This window comes from Ranitomeya variabilis, chromosome 2, assembly GCF_051348905.1.
Source record: "Ranitomeya variabilis isolate aRanVar5 chromosome 2, aRanVar5.hap1, whole genome shotgun sequence".
NCBI classification, from domain to species: domain Eukaryota; kingdom Metazoa; phylum Chordata; class Amphibia; order Anura; family Dendrobatidae; genus Ranitomeya; species Ranitomeya variabilis.
Window position 1 is genome coordinate 802,829,860 of NC_135233.1, and position 26,670 is coordinate 802,856,529.

Here is a 26,670-nt window from a genome sequence, read left to right on the forward strand (position 1 = left end):
AAAAATGGGTTATATTGACACAAATGAATAGCTGTTTGCATAGTATCATAAGAACATTTTTTTGAATATCCATTTTTTTTTTCCCAGTAACATGTTGACAGCTATAGACACCTGTTATATCATTTTTTTTATTTTTTTGAAATGCAAAATTTTATGAACTGTTTTTTGTCAGTATAAATATTTGGATATTGCCAGTTACAATTCACTTAGTATAATTGCTAAAGTATCTCTAATTGGGCAATATACAGTGTAGTGAACCCTTCCTTTGCTGTAAATATCTAAAATTGAAAATTGTAACTTTAGTTGTTTTTTTTTAGTTTTGTGTTTTGTGTTTTTGCCTTTTTTTTTCTCTAAAGGCAATCCGGATGTTTTACAGGATACATTATGCTAAAATTACTTTTCTTTCCATCAGGATAGCAGGCATAGCTCTGACATGGAAGCTTCCATCATTGAAGAACATTTAGTATTACAGAATGCTTATTGGTAGCCAGTAAGGGCATAATACACTAGGTGTATCTGATTGTGATTTCACCGATCAGAAATGGTGAACAATATCTTTTAATTTTTTTGGGAAAAGAAATCATTGCTGTTAACAGTTTTGCTTCTTTTTGGCAAGAACTGTGCAATCTACAGCAAAGATCTTATCGTGGAAATATGATGTTCACCAGGGGTGGGCAATTAATTTTCCCAAGGGGCCACATGAAGAACTGGGACAGTAATTATGGAGGGCTGAACCAATCGGCTGAATTTAATTGAGCTCAGTATTATTAGTTTTTTTTTGTTTTTTTTTTTAAATAGGGTTTTAATTACATGTATATATGGGTAAGAATACAGGTTACAATAAGCTTTATAGTAAAATCTACTAGACTATTGATGTAATTTCTGTTATGGAGGCTCGCATCTCCGCAAGACATATTGACGTATTGCGGTCCTGAAAGATGCACCACATGTCAGTGTCCACAGGTGAGCTACGGGTGTCTGTGGACGCGTAGTAAACATGGGATTTCTTGAAATCCAATCCACTATGCTGTAACATCTGGCTGCTGTGGTTTTGACGCTGCGGATGTACGCAGCGTCAAACCCCCAGCAATTCCTGGCTGTATGCACGTACCCTTAGAAAGCCATTCGGCTACTACAATGACAGCCCAGCGACCAGGAAGAAATTAACTAATTATTCCTACCGGCAGCATCTGACATTCAGTCGGAGACACCGCTTTAGTCACTGCTCAGTACATGGTGAGCGGCAGATGGAAGCAGTACAGCCAGGTGTGTACTGATTCGCTGCTAAACAAGCTGTCAAAGTTTCGGGACCTGCTTACCCCCGTCACTCACCATGTACTGAGCAGTGACTGGAGCCGTGTCTCAGCCTGAGGCTGCCGGGAGGATTAAAGTTAATTTCTTCCCATAGCTGAGCTTTCAATGCGGCTGCACAGCTGTAGAATACTATTAACCTGCAGGTTAATAGCGTTTACACATTATGAATGTCAATTATATACATGTGCCTTATTTAAAGGGGTAATCCAGGCTTGGGGCTCAAGTCTGCAGTTCCTCTATGTAATGGAGTATGCATTGTCAGGATTCTCTGTGAGCGGGCAGTTGTGTGACTGCAAGTACGTGATTTGCAATCCTCCAACCACATTTTGGCTAGACGTGTCCGGCCACGCTCAGTACACTTGCATTAATGGAGGCTGGGCCATCTAGTGGGAATGTGGTCAGGATTACACAAGTCCCATACCTGCGTCGCACACCTGCCTGCGCGCTCCTGGAGAATGCGCACACAGCACTATGTGAGGGCTCACATGTAGAATTCTGTGTTAGAGTGACTACAGACTGTAAATCCAACTCTGGACAACCCCTTTAACTTGTATTAAAATATATAGGGGCTCATGCACACGTGGATCCGTGCACTCTACATGTCACATGTGTCTGAAGCCCAATATTTTGCCCTATTCTTACCTGGGACATGCAGATGTATGTAGTGGGGGTGTACTGAGGCTGGTGTGCTCACGGTGACAAGTCAGGACTCTGAGATAGTCCAGGGCAGCGTGCAGTGGTCATCTGACCTGCATCTCTATGTATCTCTACATCGGTCAGATGCCCACAGTAATGTTCAGGACCTTGAGCAGCACCACCCTCCTGATGTTCTCATGCTGGCCGCACCATGGCTGAGCGCCTCCCCTGAAACCTTATGTTCGCTCCAGTCCATGCCCGCTCCGCGTCCTCTCCGCCCTCCTCAGACTCCTCACTACACACTGAAGACACGCCAGAGAGCTGTCACTGCTGGAGCATGCCTTCTAGCCTGTCTGCGGGCCGGACAGACACAGGCAAAGGGCCGGATGTGGCCCGCGGGCTGCAGTGTGCCCAGCCCTGTTGTACACCATTAAAGAGGTATTCCCATCTCCAAGTTCCTTTCACAATATGTAGTAGGTGTATTAATAGCAACTACCTCCAATTAGAAATGTAGTATAGTTTTTCTGATTCGCTATATCTTTCCAATGTGCAGGCATTGCAAGACCTTGGGTATCCATGGTTACGACCACTGATACAGTGACAGTTGGCTAGTTGCTGGGGTCGTAACCATGGATACCGAAGGTTCTGCACTGCCTGCACATAAGGAAAGAGATATAGCGAATTGGAAAAACGATACTACATTTCTAATTGGTATTTATTATTATTATTTCTTGGAAACTGAAATACTCCTTTTTAAGTTTTCTGGATATATTGTGATCCAGTCAATATGTCGTATAGCGTTTGTGCAGAGAGCCGGTTTATATTCTCCAATTTAACGAAAGATCTCGGGAAGGATAAACCTTTTTTCAAAGAGAAGTCTAATTTCTATCATTGGTTGTGCACCACAAACGCCAGCCATTCATAGTCTGTTAAGTGACTATATATTGTCTGTTATTAAGCTGCAATGTGATTGTACATAGTTACAAAGCATGTGGTCCAAGTGATGGTTCTACATTATCAGCTGTTCGGGGCTGGGCAGTGGCTGTCCGCAGTATGCTTTGATGGGGAGCTTGTTTTGTGCTGTGAATAAAGTGTCACATTCACAACTTTAACCCCAAATCTGCGACTTGCCTAGATATTGATGTTAGTAGCCGTTGTCTGGAAGCTTGCTTTCAGTACAGGATTAGTTTCCCTCTTAAGCAGGCTTTGTCATGGGGGGCAAATATGTCCTTGCTTGGAAGACCGGTTCCTAGCTTTAATAGCTGCCGATTTTCCATTTGTTTGGCTCACGTGGAAATGCAATTACCATGAGGAATTTTGCATGGTAAAAAGCCCCACCAAATCCCATACTACGGTAAAATGCAAGTGAATGGGGTTCTTGAAATCTCCGTTTACACGCGTATTGCTGATTTTAGCGATTGCGCCCAATTTTCATCTCCGCTGCATGCTATATTCTGCTGAGTAGGGGTGACAGATTTTTGCCACAAACTTACCTTTCGCATTACAAAGGGTGAACTCTGCAGTCAAGCGTGCAGCTAAACCTGTGTATTATGGATTTCATTTTGGTTTTGCTCTTGCTATTTTCCCCAGCATACCCATCGTGTGTGAACATGGCCTTATTGGTTGTAATGTCTGCAGTACAGTATTTAGGATGTAAGACGTCTTGATGGAATAACATTGTAGCCCCCTTATCATGATGTGCATATGTGCTTGGAACAGCCATTTCTCCAGTACTTGAATGCCCCCCTTTCTGTGGGAGTTCACGTAGTTTACACATGCTACACTGCATGCCAAGCAAGGCACCCTTCTCCTCCTGCATAATTTGTCATTTTCGCTGCTGTGTATGTTGTGGCAACATTTGTCATGTCCTCTGCTTGTCCTTGAATAACTTTCATGCTTTGGTAGCAGAGTGGAAATTTCTGTTCTTAACCTCTCGGTTTATGTCTGTATTACATCCAGGATTCAGTGTGAAATTACACTGCCGTATGTCACAAATGCTTCTGCGTTTTGTCAGGTCAATATTTTTTTGGCCATTCGCCAACTCCCATTGTGATCATAGTTCACTCTTTGATGTACTGTTCCCATCTCTATCACATAACATGGCAGCTCCATGCTGATTCGTCTTGAAATAGTCTGAGATGTGTAATATGTTCTCCTTTTGAACTGCTTAACCTACCTAATGACTTGATATTTTTGTTCTCAATGAGAAATATAATCAGATTATCAGATTTGTCAAGGATGGGTGGAGGGGGAGAGTTGATGGCACAATTTTATCTTATTTTTTAACTTTGATGGGATGCCACTTATAACATGAGTCACAATGAGCCAGAGTTGCCAACATTTAAAATTTATTTCTGGACCGCTTCTCAATAAAAAAAAATAAATATCGCATTCTTCCAACTTTTTATGGACCCATTAAAGGGGACCTGTCACCCCCAAAATCGATGGTGAGGTAAGCTCACCGTCATCAGGGGCTTATCTACAGAATTCTGTAATGCTGTAGATAAGCCCCCGATGTATCCTGAAAGAGGAAAAAAGAGAGGTTAGATTATACTCACCCAGGGGCGGTCCCGCTGCGGTCCGGGTCGGATGGGCGTTGTGGTCCGCTCCAGCGGTCCTGTTGAGGGCAGAGCAAAGTACTGCAGTGTGGGAAAGGTCAGAGAGGCCCGGCGCCTGCACACTGCAGTGCTTTGCTCTGCCCTCAACAGGACAGACAAAGTACGCCTGCGCCGGAGCCGCTGCGTGAAGACCAGAAGAGGACGTCATGGAATGAAGATGGGAGGCGCCGGACCGGACCTGAGACACCCATCGGACCCGAACCGCAGCGGGACCGCCCCTGGGTGAGTATAATCTAACCTCTTTTTCTCCTTTCAGGTAACATCGGGGGCTTATCTACAGCATTACAGAATGCTGTAGATAAGCCCCTGATGACGGTGAGCTTACCTCACCATCGATTTTGGGGGTGACAGGTTCCCTTTAAAATACCACAGTATAACGTTAGCAAAAATCTGGTGACAGATTCCCTTTATCTCATTTGAGAGCAGAATAATGTAGGCAAACAGACACTGAATCCAATGATGTATCACTTAGTTTACTGGGTGCAGTCATTCTGACACAATCCAGAGTTTTTAGATTTGGCAATGCAACAGAGATGAGAAAGATAACCCTGCCCACAGCAAGCTCTGTATATACAATAAAAAGTTTATAGACAGAGGGCTGCTTATCACAGAAGGAGGCGGAGTCGGACTACCAGACACTACTTTGTCCAAGCAGTGATAAGCTCCTGGTGCTAAAACGATCATAGCAAGTGGAGGTGCTTGATAAGGGAGGCATCGCTATAATCTGTGTTTTAACCCCTACAGCATGCGGTCTTCAGATTTCATAGGAAAAACCTATTGATAAATTCCCTTTAAGATTTTAACCCCTTCACTTCACTTGGCCTGCTTCCACCTACATGACCGGCCAAAGTTTACAACTCTGACCAGTGTCACTTTGTGGTATTAACTCTGGAACGCTTCAACAGATCCCACTGATTCTGAGATATTTTTTTTTTCATGACCTATTGTACTATTGTAAAATTTGTTCAGTATGACTTGTTTGTTTGTGAAAATATTGGAAATTTGGCAAAAAGTTTGAAAATTTTGCAATTTTCAGACTTTTTATGCCCTTTTAAACCAGAGTTATGACACAAAATAATTAATAACATTTCCTGCTTGTCTACTGTACACCAGCACAATTTTAACATGTCATTTTTTTTAAATTATTTATTTTTTTAGTTGGGGCTAAAATTTGAAGCAATTTTTCAAACAAAATGTTTTTTTCTTTAACCCCTTACTGCCATCGGAAGGGATAGTACATCCGGTGGCAGTATTCCCTGCTTTGATGTGTGCTTCGGTGGTGAGCCTGCATCAAAGCTGGGACATGTCAGCTGTTCAAAACAGCTGACATGTGCCCGCAATAGGCGCGGGTGGAGTCACGATCCACTCCCGCCTATTAATTAGTTAAATGCCACTGTCAAACTCTGACAGCGGCGTTTAACAAGCGCTTCCAGATGGAAATGCGCGCATCGGTGACCCCATCACGTGATCGGGGGTCATCGGTGCGTCGGCATGACAACCAGAGGTCTCCTTGAAACCTCTATGGTTGTTGATGCAGGATTGCTATGAGCGCCACCCAGTTGTCGGTACTCATAGCAAGTCTGTAGTTCTGCTACATAGAGGCGACCTGAGCATCACCTCTATGTAGCAGAGCCGATCAAGTTGTGGCAGCTGCTATTGGAGCATGGCAAAAGTAAAAGGGGTTAATTGATGCCTACATCCCATAATTCTGATACTAAGACATTATCTGCATTCAGTGTAAACTGTAAAACAAATAATTTGTCATAATAATCTGTATGGGTTTCTCCAGCTTCAAAAAAAAAAAAAAAAAAGGACCAAATTTGTTTTTTCTTGCATAAAGTGCTTTATTTTTACGCACTGACCAGGAATGTATGGAGGGTTGCCAACCCTCCAATGACCTTTACAGAAGTATACATACAAAAGTAATTCACTGACTGAAGAATCACATTTTCATTATCTTATTGTATGAGTTTATGTTGTGGTGTAGATACTGGATACCAGAATTCGTGTTCAAAATGCTTTTGAAAAGTTGCAAAATTTCTAAACCATGCAAAGTTGCTAAAAATATTTTGCGACTCCTTACCATTTTCATACCAGTTTCGAAGAACGCACGCACGTTGGTAAAACGTAAACATTTTCTGCAATAAACCAAACACTAACTGCATAATTGGTTTCTCCAAACGCCACACAAAACTAGTCAACCCTTTCGTGACAAGTCTTTAGTGCCTAGTACGCCTTTTGGCTCTTATGATTTGCAGGAAATGTGATCTGTAGACAGACTCCAGACTCTGGATGTCTTCCTGAGGAATATTAGCCCATTCCTCAGGGACATGGGCTTCTAGGTAAGTAATATTGTTGCTCCAACAACCTTAGTCATATCCTGCATACTATTTTCTATGCGGCTCAAGCTGGGCATCTGTGAGTACCACTCCAGAATTGTCCAGGACTACTGGTGTTGGTGAACTTTGGTATACTTGGGACCATTGTCCTGTCGAAGGGTCCAGTAATGCCTGAGCTCCAGCCTACGTCTGGAGTGGTCCATAACAGCTGAGCAGAAGGATCTTTGCAGAACAGGCATTTGGTTACCAACTACTTGCTGGTAGGCTCTTAGCCCCATAAGAGGGGGAGAAAAAAAAAAAGTCCTGGTTAACATTTTTTTTAATAACTTCTTGGACCAGTCTCTGAGTCAACCTGAGAGTGTTAGTGAACTGGAGGTTCATGCCCTTCAAGAATGAACGAATATTCCTCTGATGTCTGGCTATGCATTATCTGTGCAGCTGATCTGAACAGCCACTAAAATTCTTGTCATGAAGGGGTTGAATTTTGAGACTAGTAGACTTTTTTTTTTTTTTTTTGTCCTCAAATTTGGCAAAAGCTCTTGTTAGTTGTGTTGAACTATTTTAAATTATTTGGATTCTTACATTTCTACATTTTGCTAATAAACCGAACTTCCAGTTTGGATACAGTTGCAACTGCAGTTATTAAACAACCAAACAATGAATAAACCACGGCCCTCAGCATATGGCTGGCACCCCAGGATGTGGCCGGCAGATGCAGTACACATACTCCGCTACCTGTAGCCACCAATGAGGGCACCAGTTTGCGTTGACCCAGAGGTGTCACCTGAACACTTCTGTGCCCACTTGTGTATGCATGTGGGCATGTCACTTCTACTGTAGATTGGTGTGAGAGCTCAGCCAATGTGAGAACATGAGTTAAACCTTTTTCTTGCAAGTTTATCTTAATCTTTTTTTTTTTGGTCTGGATGCATACTGCAGAGATGTCTGGTGTAGGCTGTACAAACGGAAGTGTTATCAGTGGTGTCACTGATACTCTGGTATTGAGACTTTTTGAGGAAGAGGTCTCATTAATTCATTGTCCGATGGCATATTCTATATAAAATGAAAAGCCTATTGGGTCAAATATAGCATTCAAGGTTGAATAAGGCTATATAAAACAGCCATGTGCATATGAATAGGACTAGTGCCTGTTACCTGGCCATGCTTGAGGTCTAATAGTTATTGGGTAAATGTCATTTGTGCCGCTCACAGGGTGTGCAAGACAAACTATTGTAATACCTTTCCCAATTAGCCTCCCCTCCAACACTCCTGCATGCATATGTTTTCAATGGATGGAGAAGAATAAGACCCCTCTCGTTCTGGCTTTTATTTTCAGTTAACAGCTCAAAGCTTTTGATTCTTTGAACATGTGTGACCCTTCTCCCACCCACTACCGTTTGGGAGACTTGGATGCCCCAGTACTAGAAAGTCTAGGGTGACAGTCTAAATTTGATTTCAGTTGACTTCACTCTGTGTATAGGTTCCTTGAGACATAGACATACACTGTTGCATTTTTATTGATCGGCTGCCACCTTGCCTGGTGTTATGCCACTTAAACTTAGGAACGTGTCATCATAAAGTATACACTCATTGTGAGTAATGGTTTGTATAATATATGTATATTTTCCACATTATGAGTGTTTAATTGACCTTTTTGGAGGCTGATTTTGTTAATCATACTCCAACATTAAACCTCTGCTTGACTGATCACTTTCTTCCCATTCAGCCATGCTCCGAATATTAAATAAGCAGAGCAATTGCCTCTTACTGAGCAAGAAATTAGGAAGTTTTACTTCTGCCTGAAGCTGTCTGGTTGCAAACTGTTGAATCTGAATCTCTTCCTGTCATTAATTGTTTTATAGGGTGTGGCTGAAAGGCAGGGGAAGTAATGGAAATACTCCAGTGTACGTACGCTGGAATTTTGTCCTTCCTCTTTTGTTTTTCAAACCCGAACAACCTTGAGCGCTTTGAAGGTTAGGAGTTGTACCATAGTAACTGAGCATTCAGTCCCACTTTTTGGTATGTTAACCTCACATTCCCTCACACTGTAGATTTCAATCTGATAGTTAACTTTTACTCAGAAAGCTATTACTCTGCCAAGAGCAGCTTGTACCTTACTCCTCTAAACCTGTTTTATTATTTTCTGGGAACTTGACCCCTGCCTACTAACAGCATCAGTAAGCCGTGAGTGCAAAGATGGTGATACTGTATATTCCCATCATCCCCTTTCTTTCTCCATGATGGTGTTTGACTTTGAACATTTCTGTGATTAGATATAATTACAGATTTACACAACTTCTTGTGTGGTACTAGCCCTAAGGCCCTCATGCGTATCGGATAAGTCGGGCGAATCCCCTGGTATCAGCAGGATTGGCTATCCATCTAATGAGGGGCAACATATTCGACCTATTAAACTTAAATAGCCGATGCTTTTGTTTGGCATGGAAGTAAGCCACTGCCAGAGAAGTTTGGCAGCAGTTTTCCTATAAAGGACACAGGAACACTTGGCTGATTCACCCTTTCATGTGTATAGGTGAGTTGGGTTAGTAGACGGCCTTCTCTCAACAGCTATCTAATGTGTATGACCAGCTTAATTTCCGACCTATGTCTGAGCTGTTATCCTAGTTCTGCTGGTTGCTATTGAAGTCAAACTTGTGGACTGGGAGAACTTCTGGTTGATATCCTGAATTTCTTTTCAGTGCCTACGGTAGTTGTCCAATGTGCAGGGAGGTAAAAACGCAGGAAATGCTGAGCTTTTTGTTCAGATGCCAGCACAACTTGGAGCCCATTTCAAATCTTTATCTCTGGAATGGTGAAAATATGTTGACATACTTGAACTTTTCCTCTAGAGATTGTATCTATATGAAAAATGGCTTTCAAGGTGAAGCTGCACTTTAAGCCTTGGAAGTCTAGCTAATCTCTCTGGAGTTGTTTAGTTTAATTGGAAATGGTGTGATAGGTGGTGGTTGGCTAGCAGAAGTTACAATCTTCCTAGATAAGATGCATCTTTCCCCAGTATGACAATTATAATCCATCTTGTGAGGTGCATCTTCAAAGCTACTATTCTGGCAGAGCAACTCTGATGCAGCAGAACCTAGTCCACCCAATAGCATTGGTGCTGTGGAGTGGACCAGTTGGATCTGTGGCAAGTGGATAAGCAGCGTTTTGTTTGCCATAACGTTTATTGTAATGGCTGGATTTGTTGCAGGTTGCTATAGAATTGACACTGCAATATACATAGCAGTACTGGTATTGTCATTTCACGGTAGTGGTGTGGGCAACGCACTACTTGGATATTTATGGCGGCCTATAATGCCTAACCCTATGGCGTCATAGGAGTATGTTGGGTTGCTTTGTCAAATTTAACGTGCAGTACAGCAGAGATGGCCAGCGCTACAACTGGAAAAGTGAACGGGTTTGGTTCAATTTAGGTGTGATGTCATAGTTACAACAGGTGTAATAATCAGAAGAGGTGCCAGGGATGCTGGCGGCTAGGAGGTTTGCCGGGCTCCCGGCCAGTTGCCATGGACGACTGATGTGACGGCTGAACCATTCCTGTGAATATATCTCCTCTTTAATATATATTATAAGTATTCATAGATGCACAAGGTATAGTGGAGATGACTGACAACTGCTTTGGAAGGACTGGATTTCTTATGATGTGTACTGTAGAGTCCCAACTCTTCTCCCTTGGCAGATGTTGGAGGGTGAGGGGAAGTGGTGTCAGGTATGTACGGTATATAAAGACTATAGGTAGGCTACTACTGTAACTGTTTGAGTATTTGATATTCGCTGCTTCCCCATGGCTGGGAGATGACTTCCAGATAAAATTCACCAATAGGAAAAAAATCCCCAGTAAAATAAAAACAAAAAAAATTATTGATTTATGCTGTAGCTGCTGTCAGAAATATATGTACCTGGTGCTCATCAACAAAAGTATTCCAGCAATGAAATTTGGAAGAAGAAAAAGCATTAAGTGTCTTCTCTTTATTGAAATCAAAGATGGCAGCTTATATGTTACGGGAAAGTTCTGGTGCATGTCGGCAACAGCCATTTTGTGTTGGCCTGTACCTAATTTGGCTGGAGTGCAGTAGTGTCCACATATGCTGGATTTCAGTGTGTCTGGTAGCGACATATTCCCCTCTACTATAAGCTGTTGGCTTGATGAGCAGACTGAACCAGAAATTAGAATAATTCAGTTTTATCGACTTGAAGTGACTAAATTTGATCACCTTCCAGTAGTGAGCACAGAGATATGATGTAAATAAAGTTACAGTACAGTGCTAGATTGCATTGGAAACTAACATGGCATTTACAGCTGGACATGCACTTTAATTCATATCCAACTTTGTAACTTTGGAACCCGCCCCTCTGATCCCAGGTTGCTTGGGATTAAGCCCTATGCCTGACATTTCTAATACATTATTCTATGCCTTATGATTTATGCAGAGATGTAGATGTATATTTATATCGTAATAAAAAAAAATATTTTCCTCTCCTCTACAGGTTAATGTAGAAAGTGAATTTAGGGTCTGTGCACATGTGGATTTGGCTGCGGATCCATAGCAGTTTCCCATGCAGTGTACAGTACCATGTAAACATATGGAAAACCAAATCCGCTGTGCACATGCTGTGGAAAATTCAACGTGGAAATGCTGCTGTTTATTTTCCGCCACATGTCAATTCTTTGTGCGGATTCCGCAGCGTTTTACACCTGTTCCATAATTGGAATCCGCAGGCGTGTAAACGCAGGTGAAATCTGCAGGTGAAGCGCAGGGCGTGTTACCTGCAGATTTTTCAGAATCCGCGTGGGAAAAATCCGCAATGGAATCCGCAACTTGTGCACATACCCTTCAGTTTTTGCTGCTGAAGTGTTTTAAAACCTCTCTAGATGTTGAATAACTGCACACATTTGTTACTCTATAACCCACATCAATTAATTACCCGGTTATGAAATGGAAATGTGTGTGTTTGCTTAGTACAAAGTTAATTGTATTACATGTTAATGTTTTACCTGAAAGAGAACATTTCTAAAATTCTTTGTGTAATGTTTGACATGCTTTACGAGTTGCATAGCTGATGTGCAGAAGATTTGACTACATTCTGAATGTATGCCTCCATTGAACGCTTTCTCAGAATGAACAAATGTAAAATGTCTGTAAAATTGATTTTAAGAAAAAAAAAAATGCAGGTCTAAACTTGTGTGGTCTTTAGACTTGTACCACGTTGCCCAGCTTGGTCGTAAAATGCAGACACGATGGTTATATTTTAATTGCCTGTACTTGGGGTGACTAGACAAGCGTAATTGTTACAGCATCAAATTGTTAAACGGCAATTTGCAGGCACAGATACAGTTGAGACACCTAGCTTGGTCGTTACAGAATGACAAGAACAACCTAAGGCTATGCTGTTCCACTTCAATAATGACACAAAGCTTGGTTATAAACTGCTGAAGCTGCATGCACACATCCAGGTTAAATGGACTTTTTTCCCATTGTAACAGAGTTCCAGCCAAGTTTCATCAGTTTTTAACTCCAGCACAGAGTATGTCTTCAGTGTGTCATCTGTTTTATGTTGATCTCTGTGGACTTTAATGACCAAGTCAGATCACTGAAACTGAGAATCGGACATGCTCTGAATTTTTTTTTTTTAATCTGATGGGTATATTTGTCAATGAAACTCTCTCTAGCTTGGGGCGCTGACTTGATTTAAATTGACAACACATGGATGTGAGTACAGCCGTAGAGGTATTTGGCGCAGAACATAGTCCAGTTATTCAAGTATTGTTGGGAACTGAGCTTATTCCGGTAGCTTGGTCTTCTTCTGTGGGCCACAGTCTTTCAGGACCAAAGACTGCAAGGAAAGTTCACTATTTTGGCTACCTGTCACATCTCTTCCTAGATCCTGGCAGAGCTTGTCAGCTTCTCCTTCTGACTCAGACCACAAATCTGCATCCTGAAACCATCTGTGAACTCTACTGACATTTTGGGGTAATGGTCTCCACCCTGTGGCTTTCCAGCTTTTACTAAACTTACCAGTCCAGCATGCCCAGACAGTAAGTCTTTCAGAGAATACTGGTAGTTTTGCATTAGATGGAGAGCTACAGGTTGGTGACCACTGTTTAGGACATACAGTTGTTAGATCAGAGCATTTTTGCAACAGGCTGAGCTTTCACACCGATTAAGATGGGGTGTTCTGGATAATTGGTGCCTTATTCCAGAGCAGATTTTACATTCTATCTTTGTCTCCTCTCTCTGGGCAGTCTAAATATGGATAGACCTGCTCAAGACTGCAGTGTCTTATACTTTGGACCCACCTCCAGGCAGATCCAGTATGCCAGCACTTTCTGGGCATCCAGCACTATTTGTGACCTCAAACAACTCTGGGTACCCACTGCACATAGTGAAGCTCTGTGTCTCTTTAACATATTTGCAGATCCCAAGTAAAGAAACAATAAGCAGTTTCTTGCCCACTAAGCTAACTGGGCCACATCTGGGCATTTCAACCAACATGTAACACAGCTGAAGGCTATGCCTTCTGTATGCGGTGTTGGCACATGTATTTGCAAACCTGCTACACCACACCAACCCCTTGTTGAAGTCCAGTATTAGAGGTATCTATAGAAAACTGTAATTTGACTTTGAAGACTCACTTTCTTCACCTTTCTGCACACTAGTTGTTTTAAATTCTAAATTTCTTAACTGTAATGGTAGCATGATCGGTAAGCATTAGTGATGAGCGAATATACTCGTGATTTCCCGAGCATGCTCGGGTGTCCTCCGAGTATTTTTTTAGTTCTCGGAGATTTAGTTTTCCTCACCTCAGCTGAATGATTTACATCTGTCAGCCAGCATAAGTACATGTGGGGATTCCCTAGCAACCAGGCAACCCCCACATGTACTTATGCTGGCTAAGGCCAGTCTCACACGTCCAGATAATTCCGGTACCGGAAAAATCGGTACCGGAGTTATCCGTGTACGTGTGTCCGTGAGCTCACGTGGCACATCAGTGTGGCACACGTGCGGCAGCCGTGTGCCGCCTGTGTGCCGACTGAGTACCACACGGACCGTGCAGGAGACAGCGCTACAGTAAGCGCTGTCCCCCAGCGTGTGGTGCTGAAACAGCCATTCATTTCTTCTCCCCAGCAGCATTCGCTGGAGAGAAGGAATGAAAAATCAATGTTTTTTTATTATTTTTGCTTGTAAAATAAAGATCCTTGTCACCTGCCGCCTCCCACCCCCTGTGCGCCCGCCCGCTGGCATTAAAATACTCACCCAGCTCCCTCGATGCTTCCTCTCAGCGCCGCAGATTGTCCTGTATGAGCGGTCACATGGTACCGCTCATTAGTGATGAATATGCGGCTCCACCTCCCATAGGGGTGGAGCCACATATTAATCACTGAAATGAGCGGTACCACGTGACCGCTCATACAGGACAATCTGCAGGCGCTGAGAGGAAGCATCGAGGGAGCTGGGTGAGTATTTAAATGCCGGCGGGCGCACAGGGGGTGGAAGGCGGCAGGTGACAAGGATCTTTATTTTACACGCAAAAATAATAAAACATTGATTTTTCATTCCTTCTCTCCAGCGAACGCTGCTGGGGAGAAGAAATGAATGGCTGCTTCAGCACCACACGCTGGGGGGACAGCGCTTACTGTAGCGCTGTCTCCTGCACGGTCCGTGTGGTACTCAGTCGGCACACGGACAGCATCCGTGTGCGGTACGTGTTTTACACGGACCCATTGACTTTAACCCCTTCATGACCTTGGGATTTTTCGTTTTTCCGTTTTCGTTTTTCACTCCCCTCCTTCACAGAGCCATAACTTTTTTATTTTTCCATCAATTTGGCCATGTGAGGGCTTATTTTTTGCGGGACGAGTTATACTTTTGAACGACATCATTGGTTTTACCATGTCGTGTACTAGAAAACGGGAAAAAAATTCCAAGTGCAGTGAAATTGCAAAAAAAGTGCAATCCCACACTTGTTTTTTGCTTGCCTATTTTGCTAGGTTCACTAAATGCTAAAACTGACCTGCCATTATGATTCTCCAGGTCATTATGAGTTCATAGACACCTAACATGTCTAGGTTATGTTTTACCTAAGTGGTGAAAAAAAATTCCAAACTTTGCAAAAAAAAAAAAAAATTTGCGGCATTTTCCGATACTCGTAGCGTCTCCATTTTTCGTGATCTGGGGTCAGGTGAGGGCTTATTTTTTGCGTGCCGAGCTGGCGTTTTTAATTATAGCATTTTGGTGCAGATACGTTCTTTTGATCGCCCGTTATTGCATTTTAATGCAATGTCGCGGCGACCAAAAAAACGTATTTCTGGCGTTTCGATTTTTTTTCTCATTACGCCATTTAGCGATCAGGTTAATGCTTTTTTTTATTGATAGATCGGGCGATTCTGAACGCGGCGATACCAAATATGTGTAGGTTTGATTTTTTTTTTATTGATTTATTTTGATTGGGGCGAAAGGGGGGTGATTTAAACTTTTATGTTTTTTTTATTTTTTTCACATTTTTAAAAACTTTTTTTTTTCACTTTTGCCATGCTTCTATAGCCTCCATGGGAGGCTAGAAGCAGGCACAGCCCGATCGGCTCTGCTACATAACAGCGATCATCAGATCGCTGTTATGTAGGAGAATTGCAGGTGTGCTGTGAGCGCCGACCACTGGGTGGCGCTCACAGCCACCGGCGATCAGTAACCATAGAGGTCTCAAGGACCTCTATGGTTACCATTCAGAAGCATCGCCGACCCCCGATCATGTGACGGGGGTCGGCGATGACGTCATATCCGGCCGCACGGCCGGATGCGGTAGTTAAATGCCGCTGTCTGCGTTTGACAGCGGCATTTAACTAGTTAATAGGTGCGGGCAGATCGCGATTCTGCCCGCGCCTATTGCGGGCACATGTCAGCTGTTCAAAACAGCTGACATGTCCCGGCTTTGATGCGGGCTCACCGCGGAGCCCTGCATCAAAGCAGGGGAGCTGACCTCGGACGGTATAGTACGTCCGAGGTCAGTAAGGGGTTAATGGGTCCGTGTGATCCGTGCGCTCCCACGAACACTGACATGTCTCTGTGTTTTGCAAACAGACACACGGTCCGTGAAAACACGCTGACGTGCAAAGACACATTGATTTTAATGTGTCTATGTGAGTCATTGTCTCCGGTACGTGAGAAAACTGTCACCACACGTACCGGAGCCACTGACGTGTGAAACAGGCCTAACAAATGTAAATCATTCAGCTGCGGCGATGAAAACGAAATCTCCGAGCACCAAAAAATACTCGGAGACCACCTGAGCGTGCTAGGGAAATCTTGAGTAACGAGTATATTTGCTCATCACTAGTAAACATCACTATCATGGGTTATAAAAGGATATCCATAATGCTACTCAATATATGGACTATCATGCACAGATCGTCATAGATTTAAACATGAAATAGAGACGAAAGGGACTCATTGCAGAGTCCACAATATGGTACAAAAATTAAATCAGTTTATTGAAGCCTATAATTTATAAGCAAGAGGAGCAAGAAGGTGCATATGTGCGGTATAAAAGTGCATGGGGTACACAGAGGGAGAGCTGAAATGCTGAAAAAAATAAAATCTATATTTCCAAGTGATGGTCTATACTAGCTGTTAGAATTTACAACTGACTGTTTGCTTCGTGTTGATATTTATCTTTGATTTCTTGTCAGGGTTTAAATTTTGCATATTTTTAATTATGAGAAAGATTGACTTGTAAGAGCTTCCATGTAGTCTGTCTTGTGCCTCACAACATATTGCCTGCTGCTGCATGGACTTGGCAAATGAACAGGGCCTGTAAATGTGTATCCTCCCCATAATCATTTATTTGTATTCTTCTTCCCCCTGCTTCTCTCCTTCTTTCCCCCCTCCGCTACTCTTCATGTGATGCTATGACATGTCTAGTATTTGCTTGGTTAAAGAGTCCCTCTCTAAGTTTTATATTGATGCCAAGTGTGAGTAATGTCTGGAATGTAAGGTTGCTCAGCTTTGATAAGTTTTGCTTTGTTCCTTTTAGGACTTGACCAATAGATTAATAGATTTTGGTTTCTCACCGGAGTGTAATATATTTGCCAGTATGACCTTGACCATTAGGCTTTAGTCACACTATCATACAATACGGCTGAGTGCTATCTGATAAAGCATCGATATGGCTGCGAGTGACACAGCGCACAGCACTCAGATGTCATCTGATATACGCCAGCAGAGGAGGAGATGTGCGAGAGGAACAGGAGGGAGCACAGTAGCATGACACTTGGCTCCCGCTCATAGCAGAGCTGGAGCAGAAGGTCTGTAGCAGATCAGATCCAATGCTCTTGCATCGGATGCTATACATAAGGGCTCCTTTCCACTTGCGAGATAAACGTCCGTGTGTCGCATGTGAAAACCAAGCTCTGGCGCCGGCACTCCGGAGCGGAGAGTGCGGCTGCATAGCAGCACATGCAGCCGCACGCTCCGCTCCCAAGTGCCGGTGCCAGAGCTTGGTTTTCACATGCGAGACACGGACGTTTATCTCGCAAGTGGAAAGGAGCCCTTAGTGTGACTCCAGCCTTAAACTTGGATTCCAGTTTAGGCATGAGCAAAGCTTTCTTGGTACTCTATATAACCTCTGGATTGTAGGAAGTCCTATCCATCTGTTAAAATTTGATGTTATCATGTAATGTAATTAAAAATAATAATAAAAAAAACCAAAATCCTTTTTGTAGAAACTTAATAGGTAATTTGCTGTTGACAGTAAGCGGCTGTAAACATCCTCGACTGGAAGCTGTGAAGAAGTCGATGGGCTTTCAGTCAGATGTTTGCAGCTGCCAACTGCCATTGGCTTCAAGATTTTCTCAATGGATCTAAATGCAGGAGAGCTTTAATGTGTCCGATAGAACAAAACTATATTGCTGCTGTTATACAGTCTTGGGCGAATACCCTACATTACAGTAACAATGACCGTATGTGACCACGTCTTTACCTGATGAACATGACTTCTAATCTTACAAATCTACAGACAATAGAATGCTATAACAAAAGGATTTGTCTCTCCAAATTGCTCGCTCACCAAGGGTCTTGGTTCTGTAACCCTTTGTTGTTCTTGGGGAGGGGGTATTTTCATTAATAGGCAGCAATTCAATTGAATGGCTGACTGCATGAAATATTGTTGGGTACTCCAAGAGAGGAGCAATCTCTGCACAACAGGTTTCAATTTTTACAGGGCAGAGGCAGGTTCTGAATCTTGGACCACTTCTTTCTGACATCTATGTGACAAATGATGGCATGTGACTGGAGATTCACCTCATAAGGACCCCTATAGTGTTTATTTTCTTTTTAAATTTGCAAAAAAAAATAAAAAATCTGTTCTTCTTTTATAGAACTACATTGCTTTGAGTAGTTAAAATACATATTTTTACCTCAGTATGTATTTACGGTTGCTACAAAGGATAAGATTAGCACATCCCCATCGTATGAATGTTTTTGGTGTTCACTTACATCTTATTGGATGGAATGTCTCCCATACAATAAGAATGTTGGCGCTCTAGCTTTTGATTTAAGTTCATAACTTGGCAGAGTCGCTCTGTAGATATAAGATAGCTGGAGAGGGGGAAAGGAGTGAGTCTCAAATGGCTTTGCATCTTGGCTATAAGTACTTGGTTTGGTATGCACATTCATTTTGACATTCCATGTCTCCATCAAGAGCGATAGTGCTCTCAGATTTCCTTCTTGACTTCTTCAATTTTTGTTCAACAAAATGAAAAAAGTGAATGCAACTTGGCCCAACGTTGTATAGATTTTTTTTTTTTCTTATTAAATACATTTTAGTGGGGGAGCTGATAATCCGCTCTGAATAGTCCACTTTACATTATTAGATCATGAAAAGCCTATCCATAAGAGGGTACACAACACTTAAGATAAATGTACTTTATTTGGTTAGCACTGTTGCTTTGCATTGCTGGGGTCCTGGGTTCAAATCCCACCAAGGACAGCATCTGCACAGAGTTTGCGTAGGTTTCCGCGCACTTTCCAAAGACAGTGGGGACAGTGATACCTGTAAAGTTCTGTGGAATTAATGGTGTTGTATAAATGAAATGGATAAATGTATTTTAATTGTTTAGATGCATTTACATCAACATTTACAGAAATAAACACTTGAAATAGATCTGTTTGTAATGACTATATATAATGAGTTTCACTTTATGTATTGAAGAACTGAAATAAATTTAACTTTTTGATGGTCTATAATTTTGGAGCAGCACCTATACATTAAAATCTATAAACAAAGAGCATACCGCAAACCAAACCACAATCAAAGCAATATTTTGACACTAAGCATTGCCACGAGAGGAGGCCCAATAAACAATCATTGCTATTATGTCCCTCCTATAGGCCTCACATTGGCACTGACCTATCAGCGGATGTTGGCACCCAATTGTCGACAATGGCGCCCCCCCTCCTCGGTAGCTTTCCCTCTGTAACCCTTTATCGCTAATATTACAGTGGGTTGACAAGGAATAGTGTAGTTAAACCAGAGACATTGAATGATGCATTCTATTGATTAAAGTATACCAGTTTCACCATTTGTGCAGTTTTACACTGCTCAAAAAAATAAGAGGAACACTAAAATCCCACATCCTAGATATCACTGAATGAAATATTCCAGTTGTAAATCTTTATTCATTACATAGTGGAATGTGTTGAGAACAATAAAACCTAAAAATGATCAACGTAAATCACAACTAATATCCCACGGAGGTCTGGAGTTGGAATGATGCTCAAAGTCATGCTCCTGATGAGGCGGCAGATTGTCTCCTGAGCAATCTCCTCCCAGACCTGGACTAAAGCATCTGCCAACTCCTGGACAGTCTGTGGTGCAACGTGACAGTGGATGGTGCGAGACATGATGTCCCAGATGTGTTCAATCGGATTCAGGTCTAGGGAACGGGCGCGCCAGTCCATAGCTTCAATGCTGTCATCTTGCAGGAACTGTTGACACACTCCAGCCACATGAGGTCTGGCATTGTCCTGCATTAGGAGGAACCCAGGGCCAACCGCATCAGCATATGGTCTCACAAGGGGTCTGAGGATCTAATCTCGGTACGTAATGGCAGTCAGGCTACCTCTGGCGAGCACATGGAGGGCTGTGCGGCCCTTCAAAGAAATGCCACCCCACGCCATTACTGACCCACTGCCAAACCGGTCTTGCTGAAGAATGTTGCAGGCAGTAGATCGCTCTCCACCCCATCTCCAGACTCTGTTACATGTGCTCAGTGTGAACCTGCTTTCATTTGTGAAGAGCACAGGGTACCAGTGGCGAATTTGCCAATCCCGGTGTTCTGTGGCGAATTTGCCAATCCTAGTGTTCTGTGGCAAATGCCAAGCGTCCTGCACGGTGTTGGGCTGTGAGCAAAACCCCCATCTGTGGACGTCGGTCACTCAGACCATCCTCATGGAATCGGTTTCTAACCGTTTGTGCAGACACATGCACATTTGTGGCCTGCTGGAGGTCATTTTGCAGGGCTCTTGCAGTGCTCCTCCTGTTCCTCCTTGCACAAAGGCGGAGGTAGCTGTCATGCTGCTGGGTTGTTGCCCTCCTACGGCCCCCTCCACATCTCCTGGTGTACTGGCCTGTCTCCTGGTAGCGCCTCTGGATACTACGCTGTCAGACACCGCAAACCTTCTTGCCACAGCTCACATTGATGTGCCATCCTGGATGAGCTGCACTACCTGAGCCACTTGTGTGGGTTGTAGAGTCCATCTCATGCTACGTGTGAAAGCACAACCAACATTCAAAAGTGACCAAAACATCAGCCAGAAAGCATTGGCACTGAGCATGTGAAATTGACTGTCAAACAGTGTTGCTTCCTAAGTGGACAGTTTGATTTTCACAGAAGTTTGATTTACCTGGAGTTATATTCTGTGGTTGAAGTGTTCCCTTTATTTTTTTTTTGAGTAGTGTGTATTGTGCTATGTAGCCTTGATCCATATGCAAAGTGTCTGTATATACTATATTTTATAGTTCATCGGTAGATATAGATACTAGTATAGATAAAGCTTAACCTTTAATAGTTAATATAAAAAACCCACAACAATGACACTCAACCACTTGGCCTTAAAAACCTCTTTTCTGCTGTAGGCTGAAAATAGAAAGGTGCAAAGTAACCCTAATGTCCGAACTGTGACTCCCTACCTTACCGCGGAGAGTGGCGCCCCCGCTCAACGTAGACTCTCCCTATTTTGCCTTAATAGGCCCTAAAGTGAGAGAGAAGGTAATCAGACGGCAGACAATTTGATTCAGAATAATCACATTGGGTGAAAGATCATAGAAATGTACTGGGTATATATTAATTAATGACATAAGGTGCAAAAAAGGGGGGTATATACAGTACAGACCAAAAGTTTGGACACCTTCTCATTTAAAGATTTTTCTGTATTTTCATGACTATGAAAATTGTAAATTCACACTGAAGGCATCAAAACTATGAATGAACACATGTGGAGTTATATACTTAACAAAAAACTGTGAAACAACTGAAAATATGTCTTATATTCTACAGTAGGTTCTTCAAAGTAGCCACCTTTTGCTTTGACTGCTTCGCACACTCTTGCCATTCTCTTGATGAGCTTCAAGAGATAGTCACTGGGAGTGGTCTTCCAACAATCTTGAAGGAGTTCCCAGAGATGCTTAGCACTTGTTGGCCCTTTACCTTCACTCTGCGGTCCAGCCCACCCCAAACCATCTCGATTGGGTTCAGGTCTGGTGACTATGGAGGCCAGGTCATCTGGCGTAACACCCAATCACTCTCCTTCTTGGTCAAATAGCCCTTACACAGCCTGGAGGTGTGTTTGGCGTCATTGTCCTGTTGAAAAATAAATGATGGTCCAACTAAACGCAAACCGTATGGAATAGCATGCCGCTGCAAGATGCTGTGGTAGCCATGCTGGGTTCAGTATGCCTTCAATTTTGAATAAATCCCCAACCGTGTCACCAGCAAAGCACCCCCACACCATCACACCTCCTCCTCCATGCTTCATGGTGGGAACCAGGCATGTACAGTCCATCCGTTCACCTTTTCTGCATCGCACAAAGACACGGTGGTTGGAACCAAAGATCTCAAATTTGGACTCATCAGACCAAAGCACAGATTTCCACTGGTCTAATATCCATTCCTTGTGTTCTTTAGCCCAAACAAGTCTCTTCTGCTTGTTGCCTGTCCTATAGCAGTGGTTTCCTAGCAGCTATTTTACCATGAAGGCCTGCTGCACAAAGTCTCCTTTTAACAGTTGTTGTAGAGATGTGTCTGCTGCTAGAACTCTGTGTGGCATTGACCTGGTCTCTAATCTGAGTTGCTGTTAACCTGCGATATCTGAGGCTGGTGACTCGGATAAACTTATCCTCAGAACCTCTTTGTCTTCCTTTCCTGGGGCGGTCCTCTTGTGAGCCAGTTTCTTTGTAGCGCTTGATGGTTTTTGCCACTGCACTTGGGGACACTATCAAAGTTTTCCCAATTTTTCGACTGACTGACCTTCATTTCTTAAAGTAATGATGGCCACTCGTTTTTCTTTACTTAGCTGCTTTTTTCTTGCCATAATACAAATTCTAACAGTCTATTTAGTAGGATTATCAGCTGTGTATCCACCAGACTTCTGCACAACACAACTGATGGTCCCAACCCCATTTATAAGGCAAGAAATCCCACTTATTAAACCTGACAGGGCACACCTGTGAAGTGAAAACCATTCCCGGTGACTACCTCTTGAAGCTCATCAAGAGAATGCCAAGAGTGTGCAAAGCAGTCATCAAAGCAAAAGGTGGCTACTTTGAAGAACCTAGAATATATGACATAATTTCAGTTGTTTCACACTTTTTTGTGAAGTATATATATCCACATGTGTTAATTCATAGTTTTGATGACTTCAGTGTGAATGTACAATTTTCATAGTCACGAAAATACAGAAAAATCTTTACATGTGTGTCCAAACTCTTAGTCTGTACTGTGCGTGTGTGTAAATTATATATATATACAGTGGGGCAAAAAAGTATTTAGTCATTCAGCAATAGTGCAAGTTCCACCACTTAAAAAGATGAGAGGCGTCTGTAATTTACATCATAGGTAGACCTCAACTATGGGAGACAAACTGAGAAATAAAAATCCAGAAAATCACATTGTCTGTTTTTTTTATCATTTTATTTGCATATTATGGTGGAAAATAAGTATTTGGTCAGAAACAAACAATCAAGATTTCTGGCTCTCACAGACCTGTAACTTCTTCTTTAAGAGTCTCCTCTTTCCTCCACTCATTACCTGTAGTAATGGCACCTGTTTAAACTTGTTATCAGTATAAAAAGACACCTGTGCACACCCTCAAACAGTCTGACTCCAAACTCCACTATCGTGAAGACCAAAGAGCTGTCAAAGGACACCAGAAACAAAATTGTAGCCCTGCACCAGGCTGGGAAGACTGAATCTGCAATAGCCAACCAGCTTGGAGTGAAGAAATCAACAGTGGGAACAATAATTAGAAAATGGAAGACATTCAAGACCACTGATAATCTCCCTCGATCTGGGGCTCCACGCAAAATCCCACCCCGTGGGGTCAGAATGATCACAAGAACGGTGAGCAAAAATCCCAGAACCACGCGGGGGGACCTAGTGAATGAACTGCAGAGAGCTGGGACCAATGTAACAAGGCCTACCATAAGTAACACACTACGCCACCATGGACTCAGATCCTGCAGTGCCAGACGTGTCCCACTGCTTAAGCCAGTACATGTCCGGGCCCGTCTGAAGTTTGCTAGAGAGCATTTGGATGATCCAGAGGAGTTTTGGGAGAATGTCCTATGGTCTGATGAAACCAAACTGGAACTGTTTGGTAGAAACACAACTTGTCTTGTTTGGAGGAAAAAGAATACTGAGTTGCATCCATCAAACACCATACCTACTGTAAAGCATGGTGGTGGAAACATCATGCTTTGGGGCTGTTTCTCTGCAAAGGGGCCAGGACGACTGATCCGGGTACATGAAAGAATGAATGGGGCCATGTATCGTGAGATTTTGAGTGCAAACCTCCTTCCATCAGCAAGGGCATTGAAGATGAAACGTGGCTGGGTCTTTCAACATGACAATGATCCAAAGAACACCGCCAGGGCAACGAAGGAGTGGCTTCGTAAGAAGCATTTCAAGGTCCTGGAGTGGCCTAGCCAGTCTCCAGATCTCAACCCTATAGAAAACCTTTGGAGGGAGTTGAAAGTCCGTGTTGCCAAGCGAAAAGCCAAAAACATCATTGCTCTAGAGGAGATCTGCATGGAGGAATGGGCCAACATACCAACAACAGTGTGTGGCAACCTTGTGAAGACTTACAGAAAACGTTTGACCTCTGTCATTGCCAACAAAGGATATATTACAAAGTATTGAGATGAAATTTTGTTTCTGACCAAATACTTATTTTCCACCATAATATGCAAATAAAATGATAAAAAAACAGACAATGTGATTTTCTGGATTTTTTTTTCTCAGTTTGTCTCCCATAGTTGAGGTCTACCTCTGATGTAAATTACAGACGCCTCTCATCTTTTTAAGTGGTGGAACTTGCACTATTGCTGAATGACTAAATACTTTTTTGCCCCACTGTGTGTGTGTGTATATATATATATATATATATATATATATATATATATATATATATATATATATTTATTTACCAATTTATATGGTTTTCATGATTGCTTTAGGTACAGAGTGTAAAAAATATCCTTTTTTGTATGTTAGTAACTTGGTATAATCACTGCAGCATGTAGCTGAACTTTACTAGTAATCCTCAACACGGGTCGGCTTGTTCCTTGCGGCACAAGATGACTTATTCAGGGATACCATTTTTATTTACATTTGTCTTTTTGATTGCTTTTTATTCCACTTTTTGTTCAGCGGTATGATGAAAAAAGCATTTTTTTTTTTTTTTTAGCTTTGACTTTCAGCACTCTGTTATAAAGCTCCTGCATTGCTATGCTTTCCAACTATCAATGCTGCACTGACACAAGTTAGTTCATGCGCAGTGCATGAACTAACAAACTTGATAGTGCCTAGTGATCCGGATGTCTTCATGATGACATCAGGTCACTATGGCCATGATTGGCCCCATGACTAGATGCTATATGGGAAACAAACTTTTTAGATACAATTTTATACTTGGATGTAGACCTCAGGTTGTTTTTTCTTGTGTGTGCTTGATTCTGGCACGGGGAAGTGCACACTTACTTTTTTTTCTTACCTGTTGATATTAATAAAGTATTTTTGTACATTTCTATATTTGGACTTTTTGACTGCCTTTTGTTGCATGCTTTGTTCCTAGTGAATATGCAGTTGGTTGGATATGGTCCTATCCAGTCATATATATTATTTTGGGTATTTTACATATAAAATGGAAATGTAATTGATGTTACTATAGACTGGTTATGTATTCCAATTGTCTGTGTTTTTTCTTGTTAGTACTAGAGATTTGAGTGGCACCTCTCGGCACTTTAATGCTGACTTTTCTTTTATGGTCGCCCGAGTTCTAGTTTGAAGTAAAGCCCTGTGGTTCCCTTGTACTACATAGCTGATCAAATTTGTATTTTCAGTTTCATATAACTCAGTCTGTACAAGCAGCGTACATTCATTTGCTACTGGTCTGTCGAAAAAATAAATGATTTACCGTATATATTGTGGGATTAGATATTTTAATTAAAATTCAACAAGAAGCAGAAATCCATCCAAAAAGTAAACCTGCTGAGCGAGTCCTTAACCCCTGCCATGTGACGGAGCTGGGGTAGATTCTTGTCGAGGGCTGCATTGTTTTTAATTGATGGAGCTGATTGGAGTCTCCTCTCCCACATTACTTCTAGCTAAAGTTGCTTCTGTAAACAGACCATAGAACAATTTCTGCGATGGCTGTTCGGTCATGGAGTCATTTGGGAGACTCCCTTGTAATGAAGGAAATGGGCTAATGGCTGTAAAAGCTCTGGTTCTAGATATTTGCATTCACAAAAGCTACATCCTCTGCACAAAGCTGTTTTTGGGCCCCTTCCAATATGTGGCTATGACGTTTATCACTTGGATAACCAGTCTGTTCCTTGTTCTTCTGCAGACCGCAGAGGGAAGACCAACTAAATCACTATAGTTTCATTCCTCTAGTAACTTATCCAAATTCCTATCTTGGCAACCCCCACCCCTTTTTTGGGGGGATAGGGGGCGATGGATGATGGACTAGCATTTGGCCATAGCATTATGAGTCACTTTTTTTATTTTATTTTTTTAAATGCACTTTAATGGGGGAAGTTAACAAAAAACTCCTGACTTTTTCCATAACTTTTCCTTCATATGATCGTGTGTTTTCGCATTGACATCATTTTGGGATTGATATGTTTTGATCGCATATTGAGATATATATATATATATATATAGTGCACTCTGCCAGCTCGTTATTTCTGATCTACGCTGGTGAGCGGGCGCACGGTCGTTCATATTGCGCAGGGATTAGCCCAGCTCCTGAAACAAAGGTCACTGATGCTTCGATTCAGGGTGAGGCAGAGGTTGTGCCGCGGCGTGCACTGGGTTTCTCAAACGAAGTGTCCTCAAAAGTGCAGTGGGAAACAGTTGGTGTAGTTTAAGGGGGATAGGGAATTTGTATTTCTAGTATATTAGAAAATGGTTTACATTATGGAATTAAATAGGGATGTAGGATGAAAATGTATTTCTTTTGGACCACCACTAC

The 26,670-nt window shown here is 42.3% G+C and overlaps 2 long non-coding RNA genes across 3 annotated transcripts in view; one reads left to right on the forward strand and one right to left on the reverse strand.

Annotated features, from left to right (window-relative positions):
• The window catches only part of LOC143807885 (uncharacterized), a 55,790-nt gene that overhangs the window by 20,569 nt on the left and 8,551 nt on the right, over window positions 1–26,670 (forward strand). The window lies entirely within an intron of this gene.
• Window positions 18,851–26,670, reverse strand: part of LOC143807886 (uncharacterized) — a 61,396-nt gene continuing 53,576 nt past the window's right edge. The window contains exons 3-4 of one of the 2 annotated variants that reach the window (XR_013221827.1): window positions 21,110–21,171; window positions 18,851–18,980 (exon numbers count right to left, since the gene is read on the reverse strand). This is a non-coding gene — a long non-coding RNA (uncharacterized LOC143807886). Of the gene's footprint in view, window positions 18,981–20,882; window positions 21,172–26,670 lie in introns of those variants that run through there. The other variant, XR_013221826.1, reaches the window with a different exon arrangement.